General features: G+C 35.2%; 1 protein-coding gene and 1 pseudogene across 2 annotated transcripts in view; both read right to left on the bottom strand.

Annotated features, from left to right (window-relative positions):
- The window catches only part of CHN1 (chimerin 1), a 286,931-nt gene that overhangs the window by 248,974 nt on the left and 32,306 nt on the right, over positions 1 to 5,651 (bottom strand). The gene's annotated exons all lie outside the window — the stretch shown is intronic.
- Positions 2,336 to 2,831, bottom strand: LOC102871248 (annotated as a pseudogene).

Below are 5,651 nucleotides of genomic sequence, written 5' to 3'. Positions count from 1 at the left end.
GCAATATTATTCAAAACAGGTGACCCTGGAGGATATAATGCTGAGTGAAGTATCTCTGTCACAAAAGGACAAATACTGCATGGTGCCACTGTTATAAAATAGGACTGACATTGGGGTTGCGGAGGAGACTGATAAAGATGGGTTCAATAATGTATACTGCATTGAAACAGATAAGGGAGAAACCTGTTTATAAGGAATATGTGATTAGGTATTTTTGTCATGATAGGAGTCTAGAGCAAAGGCTGTATAGTGGAGTGGACCTGGGGGAGGGTTTGTAAAACAATGAAAGAATTTTTCTTTTACTTTTCCAAGAGGGTAGTGTACTACGGGGGAGGGTTGGAAGGGTAGAAAAGTGCAACAATGAATGAATGGAAATCCAAAGTCTGTAAATTTTCATTGAAATTAATAATAATTTTTTAAAGTATTATTAGAATGACAAATTGTGAGCTTACAAATGAAACTAAACTTCAATATTTCTTACACAAAACACCTGAGATAAAACTAATAACTCTTTTAGTGATTCGTAATTATACAATCTGGAAGGAAACCTTACACCAAAGAAAACTTGTAATCAAACACAAAAGATGTCTTAGCAAAGAACAGTAAAGCTGAAGATATTTTGAAAATTTAGTTGCTTAAAGCTTCCATATTAATTAATTTGAGAATGATCTTAGAATATAAACTAAGGCAAACATGCAGAAATAATCTAATCTGAATCTGGTGAAAAAGAAGAAATCAAATCAGAAAAAAAGTATCATAAAATGATGTCTTTTCTTATATTTTTAAAAATCTATTATGTAACTGATTAATGACACAGATTTGGCTCTTTCATTCCAAATTTATAAATGAAATATAATATTTTGGTGTATGTTTACTATAGTTATCATAATATCTATGTAGCTATTACTTTGAAAAGTGCACAATGACAAGTAAGAGATTTGAGAATGACTTAAAAAACTCACAAACACACATTCGAAGATGGAGCTCAAGACCTGTAAAATTATGAGAAAACTCTCAATAGCAAAGCTTTGAACACTCCAGAAACCACTATATATTGTCACAGAAACATGTCTTGTCACTGAACATCCTTAACAAAGGTTTTCTGAGATCATCAAAGATGCTAACTTGTGAACATACAACTTGGAATTTTCCAGTTGACAAATTTCATTTCCCAACACACAATACCTCTACTGAAATATCTACTATGTGCAGCATGAAAACATTATCTAAGCCATTGGCCATCCCTCCTGATGACTGAACATATCTCCAGGAGCAATAAAAATATGTCTTCCTTTAGTGTTTATTCATATGAGTTAGACTAATCTTTAATTCAATGTAGTTTTCTAAACATAATAGCTCAATTCATCAGACTGTTATCCATTAACAAAGGAAATTTATCATTAAGTGTTGCTCCTGATAATTTAGAACAATGCATTAAGCACAAATTATGGGGTAGAATATAAAATTCATGTTCATTTTTAAGATAAAGCATTTCATTTAAAAAAAATCTCAGGCTTATAAGTGTTTTAAGTTCATGACCAAGTAATGATAAGTTAATGATAAATGTTTACATAAATTAACAATTTAAAAAAAAAATTCTGAGCAAAATAGTGTAATGTAAATGGTGGCAACCTGAAACCAAACAGTAATCCCTTGATATAGAAAAGAGCAAGCTAACAAAGGAATAGTTTCAATGTGCAGCCTACTCACAGAACATATTTATTATGCAAGCTTAGAAGCCAGCATATACAATAATTGTGTCTAAAAGGAAACCTTTAGTGGCTCTTTTCTTCATATATAAAAGATTCTTTCTTCACAAAGCTTCATAGGAATGGTGAGAAAAAAATGAGTAATTTTACAATCCTCTAAAATATTTGGTTATAAAATGTAATTTTAGATTTTTGCAAGTCTGACTTAGTTTTCTACAAAAGGTCTCTTTTACTACTTTTTCCCCCAAGACAAGACTTTTATTTTATTGTATGCTCACTTTCTTATAATGGGCCTGAGAAAATCAGACCTATGGAATGCTGAGTCCTAAATAGAATTTGCTCTCACTTCTACTGGATGTAGAATTTTTCCTGTCTCAGTCTTTTTCTTGTTTCAGTCTCTCTTTTTTAAAAAAGGGTTGTCTAGTTTTTATTTTATAATCACAAAAGCAACTCTGTAATCCTGCTAAACTTGGAAGGGAAGAAAGAAAACACGGAACCCAAAGAACTTTAGCACAAAAATGAAAAGATATGACAAGCTGGGAAGCGGGGAGTGTGTAGCAGGGTGATCTCTGAGGTACAGAAGGAATGGTCTGGTGAGTAAGAGAAAACATCAACTACAGATCACATTACAGTTGTCCACAGTCAGCAATGGTGATCTTCTTGCTGGTCTTGCCATTCCTGGCCCCAAAGTGCTCCATGGCTGCTGCTTCAATACTGTTGTTCATGCCTTCTTTAACCTTGCTGATACTATATACTTGCTATCCATGCAGTCAGTCTTAGCAGTACACATAAAAAACAACTGAGAACCATTTCTATTGGGTCCAACATTTGTCATGGACAGGATGCCATAACCTATGTGCTTCAGGATGAAGTTCTCATCATCAGATGTTTCTCCAGAGATGGACGTGCCAACCAGTACCATTATGGAGTGTGAAGTCACCAAACTGGCACATAAACCCAGGAAGGACTCTATGAGACTAGAAACCCTTGTAACCAAATCCTTTCTCACCAGTATTCAGAGCAGGAAGTTTTCTGCTACCTTTGGGAGGTTATTTGCAAACAGCTCAAAGGAGACGCAGCCTAAAGGTCCACTATCAATGGCGATATGGTGGGACTGACCATGGCTGGGCACCAGCAGAGCAAACAAGTATGCTTCCGAGGCGGAGGCGTCTGCAAAGCCTGAATACAGCTCTTTTTAAAGTAATAAACAAATATAAAACTTCCCTTTCTGACTGGAACATATATGGAACATGATTTCTTTCTCTAACATTATTCAAAATCCAAACACAGTATTAATGAAACTTTAATATACAGGGATAGCAACAGAAGCCTAATTATGATTGGGAAGATTCCTTTTTGCCCTTTAATACTATTCTAATCATCTTCTTCATAATTTTAAATTATAAACTACCTTCTTGTTTTTAAATAGAATCATTACTTTCAATTATTACTATGATCGGGAACTCTGGTGACCTAGTCCATAGGGAGCTTTGCTGCTAATCCAAAGGTCATGTCTTTCCAGTGGGTTGAATTCACTAGCAAGGGGAAAAAAGGGCCAATTTCCTCCCTTGCAATTTACAGCCTCATAGGTAATTTGTGAGTGGGTTCTGACTTGATAACAGTAGGAGAGACACAAAGGGGTGATTTGAGGAGAATAATATCCTTATACGTGTCAATGCTTTAAGAGGTTTAAGCAAATTCACTACATACCTCACACCAAATATAGTTATACTTGTAAACGTAAGTATTCAACTACTTATTGAATGGAGTGGGCCCCTTTGTATTATACAGATCTTAGTGTATTTTCAAAATAAGTTTAAAATCTTTAACAAAGATTCTTACAAATACTTTTCAAAATGTTAAACTAAAGCTAATGAACTTTTAAGACGCGTCCTTCAAACTTTCTGGAAATCATAACTGTATGTTTTAGCATTTTTAGATGTATAGATATTTAGTTGTTCCTTTTTAAAATGTTTCAACATTTCCTTGGGAAGAAGCAAAACAAAGAAAATAGGATAACAAGTGCCATCTTGTGGCCTCCCCAGAAAATGGTTCCTCATTAGAAAAGTTCACTATTGTACTTCCGGTATTCAAAATATTATTTCAATTTAAATCAAAGCATTTACTAAGTCAATTTTTCAAAGCATGTATATTTATGCATACGAATGTGTGTGTAGTAGGGGGTGATCTATGGTATGTTAAAAATAAAGGTCTGCCTGCAGATAAAAGTCTAGGTACACTATACATGGTGATCTATGTACAGCTATTCAGAAAACACACTTACAATACAAGCTTAACAGCCAGTATACAAAATAATTGCTTTTAAAAAAGGAAACTTTATTCATATATTATTTTCAGAAACCTTCAAGGAGGATGGAAAAAATTATTTCACAATTCTCTTTATAAACAACCAAATCAAAATTAAATAGGAAAAAATAATTTCTAATCATGATGTTTATATTACTTTCTTTAGACTCTAAAAATAAATATACTGTTATTATTTTCAATATTATTAAAGAGGGAGGAACTAGTAAATGCATCTAAAAATTGGACACTGAATAAAGAAGAAGCAGCAGCAATGCCATTGAACTTTGGTGCTGAAGAAGAGCACTGAATATTCCATGGGCTATCAAAAGAACAAATAAGTCTATTTGGAGAAAATGCAACCAGGAAGCTACTCAGCAGCAAGGATGGTGAAACTTCATTTCATAAACTTTGGGCACATTGTCAGGAGAGGACATTCCTTGGAAAAAGACATGCTGGGAAACTTAGAGGGTCAGAGAAAGAGAGGAAGTTCCTCAACAAAATGCACTAAAGGGGAGAAAAGTGCAACAATGAATGAATGGAAATCTAAAATCTCTGTCAATGTTCATTAAAATTAATAATTAAAAAAATGCACTAACACGGTGACTATAACAATGGGCTCAAGAGTATCAGGTATCGTGAAGATAGGGCAGCAGATTCATAGGGTCATTATGAGTTGGAGGTAAGTCGATGACAACAATCAACAAAATACTCTCCACAGGGAACTGTGGTGACATATTCCTTAGGGATTTGTACCCCTAAACCAAGTCCTTAGGGACTTGTACAGCTAACCCAAAGGTGGTGCTTCTCTGGTAGTGGTCCAAATCTACCAGTGGCTCCGAGGGAAATAGATGGGCAATCTCTTCCCATTTACAACCTTCTCAAACTTGCTAGAGAGTCAGCTATGCATGGAGTCAATGGTAATGCATTAGTTTTGTTCATATACTCTGCACTCACATTGTCTCCTCAGTTATAAAAACCTTGAATCCCTGATTTCCCTAACTCTCCCTTCCAGTTCATCTCATGCATCATCCTTTAAAAGAATCTCCTGACAGTGTGAACATTAGTTTATTTATCAAAGTCATCTTGTTCTCCCTAGGTCCTTTAGCATCAGGTCAATCAGGTTTTCCATTTCACCAAATTAAATTTACAAGTCAGAAGTTACCAATCTGGGACCTGGGAGCTTCCTCACCTATGGCCCAAAGATCTACTTTCTTTGACCTACACAGTGCTTTTTTCAAAAAGCCTGAATTGCCAACTTAAAATGAGGAAATTCTTCACAAATATTAAACTGTGCTTCTGGCTTATATTGTTCCCTTCTTGATTTTTACCTTCAAGATCTTGTTGGCTTTTTACTCATTTTTGCTGAGTGAGAGGTTGTTCAGTGGCATTCAAGATCTTTCCTGTGACATCAGAGAGCAATGATAATTCCTTAAGGATTCCTCTCCAATTTTCCTCTTAAATGGTGCACAACCTCACATCATGATTGTTGTTGTTGTTGTTATGTGCCGTCGAGTTGTTTGCGGCTCATAGCGACCCTATGTACAACAGCCCTAAACCCTGCTCTATCCTGTGCCAATCACATGGCCTCTGACACACCCATCCCGATTACCCCAGTCACTGAATCAATCCACCTCA

Source organism: Elephantulus edwardii, unplaced genomic scaffold (genome assembly GCF_000299155.1).
Source record: "Elephantulus edwardii isolate Elephantulus edwardi_28Jun2011 unplaced genomic scaffold, EleEdw1.0 scaffold00001, whole genome shotgun sequence".
NCBI classification, from domain to species: Eukaryota; Metazoa; Chordata; class Mammalia; order Macroscelidea; family Macroscelididae; genus Elephantulus; species Elephantulus edwardii.
This window is presented reverse-complemented; position numbering and strand designations above follow the sequence as displayed.